We start from the raw sequence: 17522 nt of genomic DNA, 5'->3' as shown, positions 1-17522 counted from the left end.
GATTCAATGAAAATAATTATCATCAAAGATACATTAACCTCATATATAAATCAGTTCACACAGATGAGTGATGAAATGTCCTTAAAAGTCACACAGTCCCATCCAGTCAACTGTGATACAGATCATGTGATACATATAAGACATGTGATACTGTTCCAGAAAATAATGATTCCCATCATCACATCTAAACTGGTTTCATCTCCCCATCGTGATCTTCTTCTCTCGTGTCTGGAAACAGTTTGTGGTTGATGTCCAGCACTGATGTGGTGTAGCTTGTTCTCAGCCAGAGGATCTCTCAGTCCTAACATCCCAGACCTGAAGTGAAACACACAATCCAGATCAAGTTGTTTAATGGACAGAGAGCGCAGCTTATGTTCTGTGTGATTTTAGCAGGGTGACCAACTATGACCCTTGTAGTACTGTACACTTACCATTCTTCAAGCTGTTTTAAGACCTTTTGAGAAGCTTTTTCTCTGAAGACAATTTACCACATCCTCTTCTTTCACTCCTTTCAAGAGCATCACTTGGTCAAAACCCCTCGTTTGGCTGAAGAGATCATCTGTACCAATAAAAATACTGCAATAATAATGTCATTCTGCAAGAATTAAGAAAAAGTTACAGAGGCAAAGATCTTGCTCATTAGACTGCATTAGCATGTGTAGTTCTCAGAGACTCTAGAATTCATCTATTGTTGCAGTAAATGTGTTTTTTTTTCCTCTAGAATCTTTCTCCAAAGTTCCTGACTTCTCTCACAAATGTGTTTTAGTCGGTGCAGTGTAAGGCCTGGCTTCAAACCAATCAACTATCAATTCACAATTTATAACATAACATTTACAAAACAATGAAATAATGTCAATTGGTGTTTATATCAACTAAACCAATTTCGTGATACTTGTCTACTTTTAAAACAGGTGGTGTGTTTTTAAAAACATAATATTAAAAATGTCCAGTCACACTTTGCTAACATGCTGTAATTGTAATAGTATAAAACGAAATCAAGGCTGACATGACCAATTCTGTGAGAGATCATCATAAAATGTTGTATAACACATCATTGCTTCAACACACACATACCAGAGGACTTCTGTTTGTTTGAGCACAAGATGGCCGTCTTCATTTCTCATCCTGAGCAAATCATTTCCTTGGTCTTCCTTCTCTTCTGTCAAACAAAAAAATCTCTACTTACTCTGTGTGCAATTAATGTTGCTCATTAAACATAATTAAGTTAATTTAAAGTAAGATTCAGACCAGAGCATTTGATGAGTAAATGTTGATTAAAAAAATATTCTAAACAAATGTACCTGGGAAGAGCTGATCATGGCAAGATTCGCTGAGACTCAGTAATAGCTCTTTTAGTTTTTAGGAAGGTTTGTGAGGGTTGGCTCTTAAAATAGCTGTTGAGCTCGATATTTTAGACCTGAAAAAGAAGAACAGCATTATCTGGAAAAAATCCTGTAAGACAGAAGGAAGGAAATATTATTAATTACGTGCAACTTGTACATTACACCTCTGTAAAGATGCTGTATAATTAAATGTTAAATGCATCCATTATTGAAAGCAAGTAATTAATAACAAGCTATAGTCATATGAATTCTTTTGATAGTGTCAGATGAGACCGTCCTGGGGCTTGTATAATATCATACAAGTGTTAAACTGGATTATTAAGACTGTGATGTGCGACCGTGTTTAGGGATCATTTTTAAGACTTTGACCCTGTCCAGATACCCACACTTGCAGTCTTGGCCACTTGAGAGTGTGTGTACGTGACAGTGTGTGAACGAGACTGTCCCCGGTCTTAATAATGCCAAAGCACAGCGTCCTTAACACACACTAAACCTCTCCAATACTGCTCCGGAGCGCTATACAAAGCTTAGTGTATCCCATCATGCATCATGTTTTGGAATAAATCGTCAGACTTTTTGCCGAGGTCTCACAAAAGGTCATGGAAAGCTGTCCAATGTACAGTATGTGAAATATTGATAATTAGATATTAAAAATCTCTTTAAACACATAAGTGTCCCATAAGGCAGTGGCTCCCAATCCTGGTCCTGGAGAAGCCCAACACTGCACATTTGAGATGTCTCCCTGATCAAACACACCTGATTCAACTCATCAGCTCATCAGTGAAGACTCCAAGGCAGATAAGAGAGACGCCAAAACCGTGCAGTGCTGGGGTTCTCCAGGATCAGGATTGGGAAACACAGTCATCAGGTCATGAAAAGTTCGACACACACTCGTGGTCATCATGCTCACTCGAACACTAGGCCAAATACAGGAAAGACTTCAAATAAGTAATCAAGTGGTCAAGTGAAAAGATGGCAAGTGTGGGTATTTGGACAGTGCAACAGTTTAAGAAACAACAAATGCTGTACAAATTATAACAGCAGGAATTTTTGATAAAAGAGACAAACTATCACAGACTAACTGCTGCAAATATCTGCCTCCGCAGCTTTCTGTCTTCTCCATTTCTGAAGGAATCCCTCTCCAGAAACACCACTGGGCTGACTGCCTTTACGTCTTTTCAGCTAAAAATAAAAATAATAAAAAAGGGGAGAGAAAATAAAATTGAATTATATACAGAATGTTAATAATGATCTGTGAGCAAAATATTTAGATATAAAATATATATATATATATATATATATATATATATATATATATATATATATATATATATATATATATATATATATATAAACTGATATGAATGAACTGCAAGATGGAAAAATACATGTTTTATTATTTATTTTTAATTTGATTTTTTTTTTTTTTTTGGGTTCACATTAAAAGGTATTAAAAGCATGGTACAGAACACATGATTACTGTGATTTCTGTCATATAAAAGCACATAAAAACACTAACATTACAGTGATACAAACATAGCTGGTTTGGTGATTATTGTATTGTTGTATTGATTATTAATATATCATAGTAAAACTACAGTTACAGTTACTAATGTCCCATTTACTGTGTTTTAACTTCACATTTCATTTATTACTATTGTGTCGTGATTACCATGATTTTACTACAAATACAACTTACATCATTGATCCTGAAATTAATAATAATATAAAACGGATCGAAGGTCTATGGCACGTCACGTGACAGATAGAGTTTAATCACACTAATTAGCAGCTGTGTTCATTTATTTAAACGCAATGAAACTCAAAGACAGCCGCGGATGACCGATATAATACAGCGATTAAACATATGGCACTAATCTGATTAATAAAGAAGACAGAATACATTTTATAAAAGGCATTAAAAGAGCGTATATACGACTACTCACCCAAACTGTGGAAATGATAGCAAGTATCGCGCGATGTGTGCTGAATGAGACTTCTTGAACGTGATTTCATAGCGATAAACATCTCATGTCCTCGTGTCGAATTCTGACGCCAAAAGTTTCCCACTGAAAGCAATGAAGGTCGTAGTGCTTCGATAGTCGACGCCGAGAGGCACATTTGGCGTCATAGAAGTGACGCTAGGGGCGCTTGACCATGCTTCGGTTTTTGACGCCTTTGGAGTGAGAATGGGTTGCAAATATGAGATATTAGTGTTGGGGGGAAAAAATTAGGAGAATAAAAGTAGCCAGAGAGAGAGAAAAAAAGGTTTCAATAGATAATATGAAAAACATGTCATTCAGGTTTACCCTAAGGCTATTGTTTTGTACAGCTTTGCCAAGATCCTCATCCCAAAATCAGGAGGTGCTGAACTGGCCATAGTGGAGATGAATGGATAAAGAAATGTGGCTTATGTTAAGGACACAATTTCATTGTTCAGACTTTTCTCCCCTGAACTGCGGCCTCTCCTGTTGCTCATCTCAGGGAAACAGCAGGTCTAGAGCTGCAGATTCTGAGAAAATTAGGCTTTTGTTTAAACAAAATGGGATTGGCGCAGTTGTTTGGAGGCATAAATGTAACCACAAACCACATAATGACTTGCAATGAAAGCCATCGCTATAAATTCACTTAAAGAGTAGCTGACATGATTTTGTCATTTTTGGATCCTCCAAATATCTCTGGATCGAATTGCAATTTTGTAAACAGCGTTTATTTGTCTTAGTGTGTGATCCTCTGGCCGTGATTTGTTTGCCCATGTTCGTGATTCGAGGCTTGAATTTCAGAAGAATGCTTAGACTGTAGAAATCCAATCTAACTCTGTGATTAAAGCATACTTGAACTCCCCTATACTACTTGTAATTGTGTTCATCCCAGTCTGGTAATATGGACATAATATGTAAATGGATTTTGTTGTAAACAAAAGTCATGTTGTTGGGAGATTTATTTCAAAGGCAAATCTATCTATCTATCTATCTATCTATCTATCTATCTATCTATCTATCTATCTATCTATCTATCTATCTATCTATATGTGTCCATCCGTCCATACATCCAAATATATGGTCACCTTTTCTAGCAATTTTTTTTATTATTATTACATTTGAATCAGTGCTTTAAGTGGCTCAAAAGAGGTGCCGGTACTCTATTATAGGCCAAAAAAAAAATATTTTTTTTTTTTTTTTTTTTTTTTTTTTTGATGATGATTCCCTTCATCCCCTGAGGTAACAGCTGTATTGAAGGGGTTTTACATACAGAAGCCAACAGGCGACCTTAATAATAATTCCTTTTATTAGTTTGTGGATTTGCTTGAGCTAGAAAGAACTACTGAACATAAATAAAATGTGCAAACTCCAATGATTCGTGATCACCAAACTTATTCAAATGATTCGCATACCCGCTACGAACTCTCGAATTGATTCAAATGATCCGCAAAGCCGCTCCGAACTCCCGAACTGATTCAAATGATTTGCGATCCCCAAACTGACTCAAATGATTCGTGAACCCACTACGAACTCCCGAACTGATTCAAATGATTCGTGATCACCAAACTGACTCAAATGATTCGCGAACCCGCTTTGAACTCCCGAACTGATTCAAATGATTCGCAATCCCGCTCCTAACTCCCGAACTGACTCAAATGATTCGCGAACCCGCTCCGGACTCTCGAACTGACTCAAATGATTTGCTATCCCCAAACTGACAAATGATTCACGATCCCGCTCCGAACTCCCAAACTGACTCAAATGATTCGCGGACCCGCTCCGAAATCTCGAATTGATTCAAATGATCCGTGAAGCCGCTCCGAACTCCCGAACTGATTCAAATGATTTGCGATCCCCAAACTGACAAATGATTCACGATCCCGCTCCGAACTCCCAAACTGACTCAAATGATTCGCGGACCCGCTCCGAAATCTCGAATTGATTCAAATGATCCGTGAAGCCGCTCCGAACTCCCGAACTGATTCAAATGATTTGCGATCCCCAAACTGACAAATGATTCGCGATCCCGCTCCGAACTCCCAAACTGACTCAAATGATTCGAAAACCCGCTCCCAACTCTCGAATTGATTCAAATGATTTGCGATCCCCAAACTGACTCAAATGATTCGCGATCTGAACTCCCAAACTGGTTCAAATGATTCACGCTCCATACTCCGAACTAGGAAGAATTAGGAAGCGTGCATTGTGAAGGGCGCTCTGAAAAGCGGCAGCGCAGGCAAAGGATTAAAACCTCAATTAAAACAGATGTCCAAATGAACGTACAGGTACGCTAAAAGCACATTCTGGACGCACGGAGAGGTGGCGGTACGCTCAAGAGCTGTATTTGGAAGTGGCGGTACTGAGTAGCCTACCGGTGCTTACCGGCCCACTTAAAGCACTGATCTGAATTTAAATCCTGTTTGCTACCTTAATTCAAATTCAGGAACTGATTTAGAATTTAAAATGAATGGTCAAAACAGTACCAAAACTCTTCAGTGCTCTGTTGGGTGATTTTCCTTTTTAAATGCAATTATAAAGGGAATTATTAAGGCTTTTTCTTTTTACATTACACCATTTGAGCCAAAGCATGACAAAAAAAAAACAAAAAAAAAATCCCCATGTGGTGCCTATTTTTGAGCATACTGCCCCCTTGTGGATTCTAATAATGATCTTCAACTCCTAGGTCATGGCATCAAATTTGGCAACCAAGCAGATCTTTTTGAGGCATGCAGACAGACGTTAACATTGTTTGCTCAGGGATAAATCACGACCTCATGGGGCGCCAGAGTCTAGAACGCATTCGCTGTCATGCCCAGACACTTGCTGTTTACCACATAGTTGTTTTCTTAAGGCGGCTCAGTTCTGCTGAAAGTGCTTTCCTTAAATCACAATGGGCAGAAGTGAAATGAAGATAAAGACCGTGGAAACAGTAATCTAGACCGCAGGAGGGACACATGAGGACCAGGATGTCACCTCTCCCGTCCCCCTACTCTTCCTCACACCATGGAAAAAAAGTGACATGTCAGCCCTTTTATAGGCCATGGACTCTTGGAGTTTGCCATTAGGCCACAATCTGTTTCCTCAGCACCTTCCCAGCAGCCCAATAATTCTGAGCATTTCTGAAGATCCCCCACCATAGACCCCCCCCCATGCGAAGCTTGGTCATCAATCTCTCACACCACTCTGGAGTGGAGCCTCGGTTTGTTAAGGAGCTCGACAAAGCTATTTTGGTTTTGCGTAATTCCACCACTCATGTATAAATTTCGGTTGTGATTTATTGCACGTGTTATTGCTTGTCACACACATATATAAATCAATCGGAATTAATTAAGCAATAAAGCTCATCAGGAATTCCCGTAAGAGCATGGTTTGAGAGATTTTTGTTGGATCTTTATAAAAGAGAATTACATTCTATGATATCATTACGTCTGTCAGATTAAATGAGGACACAGACTGAATATAATTAACCACTTGAAACATAAAGCATAATTAATTGGCGTAGCTCAAAGAATGCAAGCTATTTCGCTGGCTGCAGTAGTCTTGGCTATTAAGGAATTGCTTATTACCAGAAACATTTCTCAGCTAGAAAACCCGGAAAGCTGTTATGGCTATAATCGTTTCTCAATGGTTTTTCAAAGAACTTTTATGGAATGCGGCCTCTCTAAACATTTAGTCTTTTCCTGAGATTGATCAAATTAAAATATAACATGTTTCTGAAGTTTATATGACGTGAAACATTTCTTCCTGTGTGGCTACATTTCTCAGAGATTCCGATTCCAGGGCTGGAATAACTACCGAGATTCCTGAGTGGGAAAAATAATTGGTGTATTATTTCTGCGGATGCCAGAGAGAAATGTACATATGGCACGTCATCAAACATGAAACTCAAACCAATTTTTATCTCTCTGCAAAAGCTGATTACTGAATATTTTAGGAATTTAAAAGTGGAACATTACGCGCTTGTCATAATATTTGCAAACTGTGTCGACTGCAAAGGAAACCAGGTTGAGAAATTACACTTATATGGACTGTTGATTAAGGAGGCTTAGAACAAGATTATACTCTGCCAGTGGTTATATAGGCTAAATAAGATAGATTAAAAAAATCATTCTGATAATCATTTTAAAGGGCCAAATCAGGTAACAAAAAAAAAAAACTTCTTGAAGTAATAACTTTACATAGTGACTTATCATATTTGTGCTATTGAAACTGGAAATATCTTAAATGAACGTTATAATTGGCAGAGGTGATGGTATGTAACATCAAAAGCAGATATACAGTAGATTCTGTTTTACACTCATTATTTTATTTTAATTTTTTAAATTTTGCACAGGTTCGATTTGTGGGAATGTCCTCTTATTTACCAGAAACACTGTATACAGACACATGAAAAAAATTCATTTATTGGGGTGTCTGGTTAACACATTATTTTTCATTATCTCATGGTTTAAATCATATTGAACAGCTTGATTGCACTGGTCTGTCACCGGCTGGTCTAAATAAATCGAGGTCTGGGGCGAGGTAGAGGCATTTAGTGTTACAGCATTAAAAGGTTGTCTGGAAAACATCTAAATTAGGGAGAGAAGGAGTTGTGTTTTTCTTGAGAGGACTGATGGTGGTTCAGACTGATAAGAAATCAGACCAAACAGAGGGCTGCAACATATAATGGGCTACATCTGCTGAACATTATGATCCTCAGAAGCACATCTGAAAGAACAGACTAATGAAGATACTAGGCTCTTTTTATTAAAGATGAAGATACTTTTCCTTGCAATTTAATATGCTGAGAAAACTGCAAATAAGCCATTTGTACACTGATATCCCCAAAAACTGTTATCAAAACATTGTTTATTCAACCAGTAGTGGAAAGAAAAAGGCTGTTTTCAAGTCTACATGCTATCCTATGTATTAGGCGAAAAATGGTATATCAATTAAAGTGTATAGAATAGAAAATAATATAGATCCGTTATTGCCTGTAATGATTTTAAAAGCACGTTGTGATGGGTGAAACAGAGCTTTTCGAAACTCTTAATCAGTTAAACAACTGTGTCACAAAATGATTCATGATGTACATCATTTCTTTTACTATTAAAAATGATGTGGAGTCATGAACTGGCCCAGGTCCCTGTTGCTTTAGTAACAAACACAACCTTTATCTGATTGATAAACCACACACGCTTTTATTTCAGTGTTGTTTTTAACTTTGAGGTTATTTCACCTTCCTTTCTACATTTAGTTTAAGAAATATTAAAGAGGGTGACTTTATCATTAAACTGAACCATGCACGTATGTTTAAACACTTCGCCTCCTTTATATGTTCTTACTCCACCCTTGTATTAAATGTGCGCCCTGGAAAGCCAGTGGTTTTCTAGTGTATTTACTTAACTTCTCAGGTAATATCAATGGTTTGAGCTGTTTCAGATGCAACAGTGGTTACATATGCATATTATTTAATTGTTCGTTGTTTCAAACCTGTATGACTTTATTGCTTTTGTAAAACAGGAAAGAAGATGTTTTGAAGGATGTCTTAGCTGTTGTTGTTTTCGTAAGACTCACACAGACTGCACATAACTTAGTTAGCATCAAAGCTATCATTAGCATTTTCATTCATCTCAATAACAGTTTCTCGGCTGATGAATTGTTAAGAAATATTTGTGATATGTTGCTTGCAAAAAAGTGAAAAAAAAAGCTAACCATGACCAGATGATATCTACAAGCATATCTACTGGACTACACTAACTAGCCAAACCTTGTCCCTGATTTAGCATTGTGCTCCCTTATTAGTGTCATCCCCATATTAGAAATCAAAGACATCACACCCCTCACAATAGGGCCTGGATTCTGTGAGTTAGTGTGAAATGCTGCATTGATTCATGCCAGGACTAGTAATCTTTGAAAAATCTCCCTCCTTCTCATTACAGAGCTCTTAAAATGCAGGGCCACAACAACAACATTGGCAGCGACAACAACAGGGTAAACAACAGAGACTGTGTGACAACATCGATGAATGACAGAGAGACAGACCAGAGCGGATCAAAGACAGAGAACATACAGTCGAGTGTGTTATCAGCTTCCCCTCTCCCGAATCTCTTCCATCCATCAGCAGGTAGATTATACTCATCACCTGCCAGCACTTCAAAGGTGTGTTTTCTCTGCTTGTGCTTTAGCAACAGTCGTCATTGAGGAAAAGCGATAATTGTTAGAAGTGTTGTGCAAAGAAATGCCCTTTTGTTGACTCCAGAGATCTGACCACAAGTGAGTGTGTTATCCAGCGGCGGGATCGACATCGGGCTCCGTCACGCCGAGTCCTGTGTAGTTCAGCCAGGGGGAACTGGGAAAGGAAGAGGAAAGAGCCGGAACGCTGGCGATGATAGTCACCTTCCCTCCCTGATTATCTTTGGTGATTGAGGAAACATGCCTCGCTGCAGTCCACACACCCATACACTGTCAACGGAGGAAAAAAAGTCTTTAGTGCTCCCTAACAAAAAGCATTTTTGTCTCCTATCTGGAAAAAGGGTGTTGTAAAAACCAGGGTGTTGGAGAAATGGGAAAACAAACACAAACCACGCACTCCATCCAAGTTTATGTGCAACAACACTGGCTGACGTAACCAGGTTTAATCTTTTGTAATTCCAGGTGAGAGAGTGGATATTAGGCATTGAGGGCCAGAGCTCTTTGCAGAAATGAGCCCATAAAAGATTAAAACATGAGAAAAGTAACCTCACATCGGAAAATAAAACACTTTAAATTGGTATGCTTTATAATTCATAGAAACGACATCGGTGTGGAATGCTTTTGCTGTGTGCAAACCTAATAGTTTTTTCATGCTGGAAAACACTGTTGATAAGTATGGATCATGACAGATGATTTACAGGTAGGCAAACCTAATGCAACATGGAACGCAAATGGAGCAAAAAGCCATGTTTTTTTTTTTTCTCTCTCTCTCTTTATCTGATTTTAAATTAAGTTCCTCTCCTCTGAGACGGACCATCAGGCTGGAATTTTTTTTTCAAATAGTAGTTATAGTAATTCTGGAAATGCTGCAGTGTTTGTCACCTTGTAGCAGGAGTAGTGTTTGTGTTAAGCTTTCTTTTCCTCCATAAATGCGTCAGCATGCATTGTACCAGTTCAATGGGTGTAACAGAGGAACAGAGCGGCTGTAAATCTTCAATCCGACCTCTTGCGACCGCTGCTCACAAAACACTGCCAACCCTTTGCAGTTCGACTCGAAATATTTCAATGGTTTGTTATTTTTGTATTCTCCATTTTTACTGCGAATGCTTAAGCGGCGGGCATGTGTGTGCGTATAATTAATGAACTGTACGCTCACTTGTGTGGAGTGTTGCGGTAAACATGATCTTTACGAGTGTGGTGGCAGTAATGTTTTGACATCCTGACAGGACTAGTGAAGAAGGATTCAACTGGAAAAGTGTAGAGTATGAAGACATAACCTTGACGTTAGAGTATCTTTCAGCATTCATAAAACAGGCCGCTCTGTCTGAATGACCTCAGCGTTTGGTGTAAGCTGGCATAATGGTTTTGTTTGGAGACATCAATAGAGGGAATCTTTCAAATCTAGTTAATGAAGCGTCTCATGGCCTATGATACATGTTTGTGAGTTTTGAAATGTAGCACAAAATCTGCTCCACATATATACATGACATATAAAGTTACTTTTTGTGGTATCTAAAATAGTCGATACTGGAAGCCAACTAGGTTTAAATAATCACTCAAATAATTGCACAGCAGTGTCAAGTCAGCAGGCGGCTAAGCAGAATGCACCAATTACAATACTATAAATAGATTATAGTATAAATAGGCTTTCTGGCAATCCATAGGTACATTTCAGAGACTAAATAAAAACAGTTCTCAATCTGTTTATTTGCTGCTGTCACTAACACATCTTTAAATATGTTTGCAAGACTGATGCCCGTACCTCAAAAAAATTTGGTAAATACAGTGATTTGATTCTCAAAATTGCTCAAATTTTCTCTCTCTAATAAAAATAAAAGTACTAATATGTATGTACCTTTAACCTGTCAGTTCCACCATGTAAGCATAGACTTAAAAATTACATTTCCAATTTCAATGCAAAACAGTTTTATATTTATAAAAACATTAAAATAAAAATTACATTTTTTAAATCTTATAAAAATATATTTATTTATTTTACTAAACATGTTGGTCTCAAAAAATGCTAGAAAATCAAAGCCAAAAATCGGAGGTAGAAAAAAGTGTTCCAAATCTGAGGTTGATATAAAATATATATATATATATATATACAAAAAAAAATGCTTTCAGTATGATTTTGTTTGGGCGCAGTACCAAACTTTTCCACTAAATGGCTCCAAACTCCATTATTGACCATATAAGTCACCTCTATTTCCATGTATGGTTTGAGTGGTCTGAAACAGATTTATTCCATACTTTTCACAGTATTTATGAAGTAGACATCATATTCAAAAGTATTATGGACAGTATGGCAGTATTTGATTTGAAATCAACTTCTAATCAACATGTGGCGAGAACCCTGGACTGCTTCACAAATGAAGAATCGATCAGTTTTTATTTTTATTCAAAAATCTTAGGGTTCCTTTGTTAGAGTGTGTACAGTGGGTGTTGTTTCTCAAAAACTAATTATTATAACATTTTCTTATTTCCTTAGATATTTTTTATCCATGGCTTCTCAACAATGAAATCATTAGCTTTTAACCTATTTTGTTTTTACACACAGCAGAAGGAAAAAAAAACGAACTCAAGGAAGCGGAATTAAAATCGCAATGCCCAGTGAATGAAGTGCAATGCTGTCTGAGGCTGAAACTATAAAATCAGTAGATAAACATGGGCAACATTCATCAAGGGGGGAGACAACATGTCATAATCTGGAAAATCGGACTGCAAGCCTTTTCTAAGTGAGTTTTCAATCACACCTACAAATGGAGACACACACAAATGCACAAATGAGCTAAACAATGACACGTGGATATGTGGAGTGTCCAACAGTTGCCCATTGAGTAAAACTGGAACATGGTCAAAGTGAGAGATGCATGTGGCACGGTGTTTGAGCGGTGACTAAGAAACCCACGCGGTTGTGATTACGGTGTGTATGAATGCTCATTGAGTTTGTTAACTCGGAGTAGCTGCATGTAGTCATTTCTGGGTTGGCCAAGGTACCCTCTGGCTATGCTGAGCAAAACTGAATGCTTTTACAACCTGGCACATTACATTTTGATACAGGTTTATTTCCCCAGCTCATGGTAAATCTCTCCGCTTTCTTTAACAAGCCCCACTTACCTGGTTTTCTAGGTACCTGGTTTTATCCAGCTCAGATCCAGATGTGCAAGAAGAAGAGCACTATGGCTGACCGAGAATGAGTCGTCTTTATCTATTCTCGTTCTGCATTCTCACAACTGTTTCTCTGAGTGGGCTGAGGTCAAATGTACTCGCTAAGAAACTCCTTAAAAGGGACCCTGGTCATTTTATTGTCAGCCACTTTCGGTTATTTGTGTCCTAAAAATCCTGTAAAAGGAAAAAGCTCAAACCACAGCAGAAATGACTGAATTCTTTCATAAATGCCTACATTACGCAATGGTGGCTTGGCTAGTGCATGTCTTGTTTCTTACACTGCAGGACATCCATTTCCACCTTTAAATGAATATATTGCATAGCAACTGACCACCGTGTCTTTAAACACAACTAGAATCGCTCACAGTTGCATTCACATGCAAAACTGAAGCTCATTAGCAGGATTGGTTTAAACATTTTGACTATGTTTAACTATGTTTCTGAAAAATCGTTTTATTATGCAGTTGGATTCAAAAATCAGAGACAACATTAAAGATCTGGGATATGTATGTAAGTCTAACCTTTAAAGTAATAATAATATTAAATAAAACAGAAACTTAATGACAAAATATGAATATACTTCATTCTGATTGGTCAATCCTGGCATTCAGCGGTCAGGCATTATATAGTTGCTATGTTCGCCTTGTTACTAGGATCATTGTTTTGTACAGTGAAATGGAATATTATTTCTAAGTGGAAGCTACAGTAAATATTGTTAAATATATTGCAATATAAAATAACTGTTTTCTACATGAATGTATATTCAAATATAATGGAGTCCTGTGATCAAAGCTGTTTTTTCAGCATCTTTCCTCCAGTCTTCAGTGTCACATGATCTTCAGAAATCATTCTAATATGCTCAATTGAACATTAATTGGGTCCTGATCACTCAGAGTTTATTTTGTTAGCATTACTGACTAACTGCACATTATCCTTTACATATTTAAGTTGTATAATCTTGATAAATATCAGCATTTTCACCAGTACTCGGACTGTTGAACTCCACTTTATTTATTTGTTCATTCTTTTCTCCCCTCTATTATACCTTCCCTGATTTTATTAGAGAGAACATGTTTGTTAACGCTGCCAAACCAATGTGAGGCACGATATGCACGGCCGCGTTTCCCAACAAACCTAAATTTGGACTCAGAGACAGAATGTTGTGCTGAATCTCAATCATACAATTAGACAAGGCAATAAACGTGTGACTTATATAAGCAAAATCCATGGGCAGCACACCAGCAATACTTCATTTGACATGGATACCCCTAAGCTGCAAACAAACCACAATTGCCTCACATCAACCCAGAATGACCGTTCTCATCATTCAGCCGTGATTGCTGGCGAACTATGAATTAGCAGCTTATGGGACGCAGTTACAAGTATGCAAATGCGGCCTGACTGTGCAATCAATGGCAGGCTGAACTAAAATCAATGACACAGTTGACATGTTTTAATGGGCTCTGGGTGAAGCCCTGCACATCTCTGCCAGCCACGAGATTATTTTGCTGGTGGTAATATGAAATGGAGCCTTACTCTCAAACCCAACAACCCCTAACTTATGACCTGTTTCCAATCTGACCAAGTCTTACTCACAGAGAAATCACTCAGGTAAGGAAATTGTGAGCCAGGGACATTCTACCAATCTTCAAGCACATCTGCACAGGACTCGAGCAGCCAGGAGGAGGTTGTGGACCGTGTTTCTGTCTGGAAGGCGAATAAAAGGCTGCTGTGATGTATATTCTGATACTGCAGTGCTAATCAATCTAAACCAGCCTGTTTACCTGCTTAGCGCCGGTTGCTTCACATGCACTACAATTTATATGTTTGGGCATTAATATTAAAAAAACTGACAGAAGTGGAAATAATTATTTAACCACGACCAGGAGATTTTATAGCCTGTTGCATTTTTTTATTGTATTTTGGACACATAAATGGATATAAACCATCTTTAACTGAAGCACACAATCGTTTACAAGATCAAAAGCTGCTTTATCATTGACAAGCAATAGGAGACGTTTATAAGGTTTGTTTCAATTGTTTGGTCTATATCAAATGAGCAGACACACTTCAGCCATCACGGAATGACTCTCAGCCAATCAGATTTCAGGACCGAATGTAGCCCCGCCCCTTTGTCTTCTGTCTTCCGTTTTGTATTTCCATAAGATCGAATAAATTTATGAATGAACCGCTCCTTTTAAAATCTTCCAGGTCTGCTGACATCTGTCATGACATCCGCTTCAAAACATTACAATGCTCATGACAACTTTCATTAACTCTACAAGAAGTAAGTCCACTTCAAAACGCAAAAAGTTCAAAGACAGAATCCGAAAGCATAAGGTCTATTCTCAGGTCTTACTAGTAAGAATGCAATTGTAGAGCTCTCTAATTAAATTATCTAATCTAATTAAATTATAGAGCTCTCTTGTTGTAATTATAACTAGTAAAAATAAATTAAGAGAGCTCTCTATTTGGCATTGTTACTAGTAAGAATTAAATTGTATAACCCCTTTTAAAGGAATTGTTAGTAAAAATGCAACTATGACTAGGAACCCTTGGAATATTTTAAGCTAAACCCGCGTGCCATAGACAAGCCTTGCTGTTATTTCCCAGTGCATGTACTTGCTCATACTGCCCCCTCCTGGAGAATACAAGAACACAGACTGTTTACTGTCATTCATTGGCTGTCAGTGAGTCAGACTTCATACATAAATTGACCCCCTAATGAGAAACTAATTTCCTAGTCGTCAAAGGACATAATGGCCAGCACTTAACATACAGTAAATGACAAAGGTGACTCACGCTGTTGGCTATCACACTACAAATGATTCGGAGATAAAGGCCTAAATTAGCCCTTTCTGGTCTCCTAGTGAGTGATTCATCTGTACTCATTTAAAATGAATGATTCTAAATTAAAGGAAATATCCACTCTTAAGGGATTTTTTTCTCAACGCTGTCCAAAGACAGATGTTTCTTCTAAGTGCACACAATATGTAGGTGGAGAGTAGTGATATCATTACTGAAAGGCCTGTTGTTTGGGACTGGAACATATTAATTATTATAATTATATCCTATAAGGCTTCTGATTACTGTTTTTCTGTCAGGGTGTTCATTATAAAAAGGAATTTCTTGACACCCTTCTCTTGTTTAGAGCAATTGTGTTTAGAGGATAGAATAACAGGTTGTTGTTTCTGTGTGCTGTACTTTGTTTTATAAGGTTGTGCTGTTATCTGTTGCCAGAGCAATGTAAAGTTGATAACGAGTGTGCAGCCTCCATTCTCTCGTGTCGAATTGATTTTATTATTTTTTTCTGAAGGAGCTGTAATTTACCAACATCAATATCCAGGAAGTCACAGCAGGGAAGGTTAGAATCAAGCATGCATTCATGGAAGATTAATTTATGAAACATACTAAATGTGTGTTGTACTAAGAAATAGCAACTAGTTACAGTTACTAGTTACTTAATTCAAAAAGTAACTCAATTACTTTGTTGAATACTTACACCTAAAAGTAATGCATTAGGCTACTGTTAAAAGTAAATTTTTAGTTATTTTTTAAAGAACTTTCTTTAATGTTCCCATTAAAGCGCTTTTATGAGTTATGGTCTATACAAACACAAAGTAAAACAGAAAGTAATTTTTAAACACTATTTTGATTAAGTCAGACCAGCACAAACTGAATATTGTATATCACAAGGATTTCTGAAATAAATAACAAAACACCTGAATAATATATTCAGAATCAAAAACTAAAGTGGCTTCTGCATCATAATTCACATAGTTGTGTTGAGCCCTTAAAAATTTTCCTTTCACAGCTTAAGTATGAAAACAATGGACAACATAACACAAAACATTTTGAAATAAATAAATGAAATCAATCTGAATTATTGTGTTTACAGTGGTTGGCATCCACCAATCCTACAATGCGTCTCTGCTGCAAACAGGTAAGGCTGCACTTCAGTCAAAATTAATTAAGTAAAAACCATATGGATGCACCATATGGTAATGGTAACAATAGTTAATTTATTTAAAAAGTAATGCGTTACAGTATTAGTTACTGTCAAATGGAACTACTAATAACGCGTTACTGCCCAACACTGGTAATAACACCACATGTTTAACTAATTAGAAGTTGTAAGACTTAAAGGAATAAAAAAAAACTTTTAGGTTAAGAACAAATAGTATCTAATTTATAATTTGATTTGTGATCATGTTAATGGATCCACACAAGCCTTTCCTTTACATAGTAATTTTTTTTTATTTTTTTATATATTGTAAGCTACTAGAAAATGACTAACAATGTCACAATTAGTTATGTTTTTTTAATTGTTAGCCTTCATGTATTTTTACTAGTGCTGTCAAAGTTTTTGTTAATATAATATATGTGTGTTTACTGTGTATATGTAGGCCTATTATGTATACATAAATACACAAATACACAATACACAAATACACAAATACACACACACACACACACACACACACACACACACACACACACATATATATAATATATATATATATATATATATATAGCCTATATTTCTTAAACAAAAACTTTTACTTTGTCTGCGATGAATTGATTGACAGCAATATAGAGAAAAAAATATGCTTTTTAAGATTCAGATTCACAATATTTTAACATGTGCCCTAACTTTTTACTGGTATGCATGCATGGTTTAATACACAAACAGTAGGCTATATAAAATATGGGTTCAATAAAATTAGGAAAACATTATTTATAGTCTAAATTGGGATGCCATCTACATAGATTTCATAAGCATCCCCCTGGCGACCACGCGATGTCTCTGTTTCCCGAGTAACAGCTGGAGTGTAGCATGCGCTTTTACCTT

General features: G+C 37.0%; 1 long non-coding RNA gene across 1 annotated transcript; it reads right to left on the bottom strand.

Annotated features, from left to right (window-relative positions):
- Positions 1-294: 294 nt before the first annotated feature.
- On the bottom strand, positions 295-1129 carry LOC113058147 (uncharacterized). Its single transcript, XR_003277928.1, has 3 exons — positions 1075-1129; positions 432-559; positions 295-315 (listed from the first exon to the last, which is right to left on the bottom strand). It is a non-coding gene; the product is annotated as an uncharacterized LOC113058147 (long non-coding RNA).
- Positions 1130-17522: the final 16393 nt, after the last annotated feature.

This window comes from Carassius auratus, chromosome 39 (genome assembly GCF_003368295.1).
Source record: "Carassius auratus strain Wakin chromosome 39, ASM336829v1, whole genome shotgun sequence".
NCBI lineage: Eukaryota > Metazoa > Chordata > Actinopteri > Cypriniformes > Cyprinidae > Carassius > Carassius auratus.
This window is presented reverse-complemented; position numbering and strand designations above follow the sequence as displayed.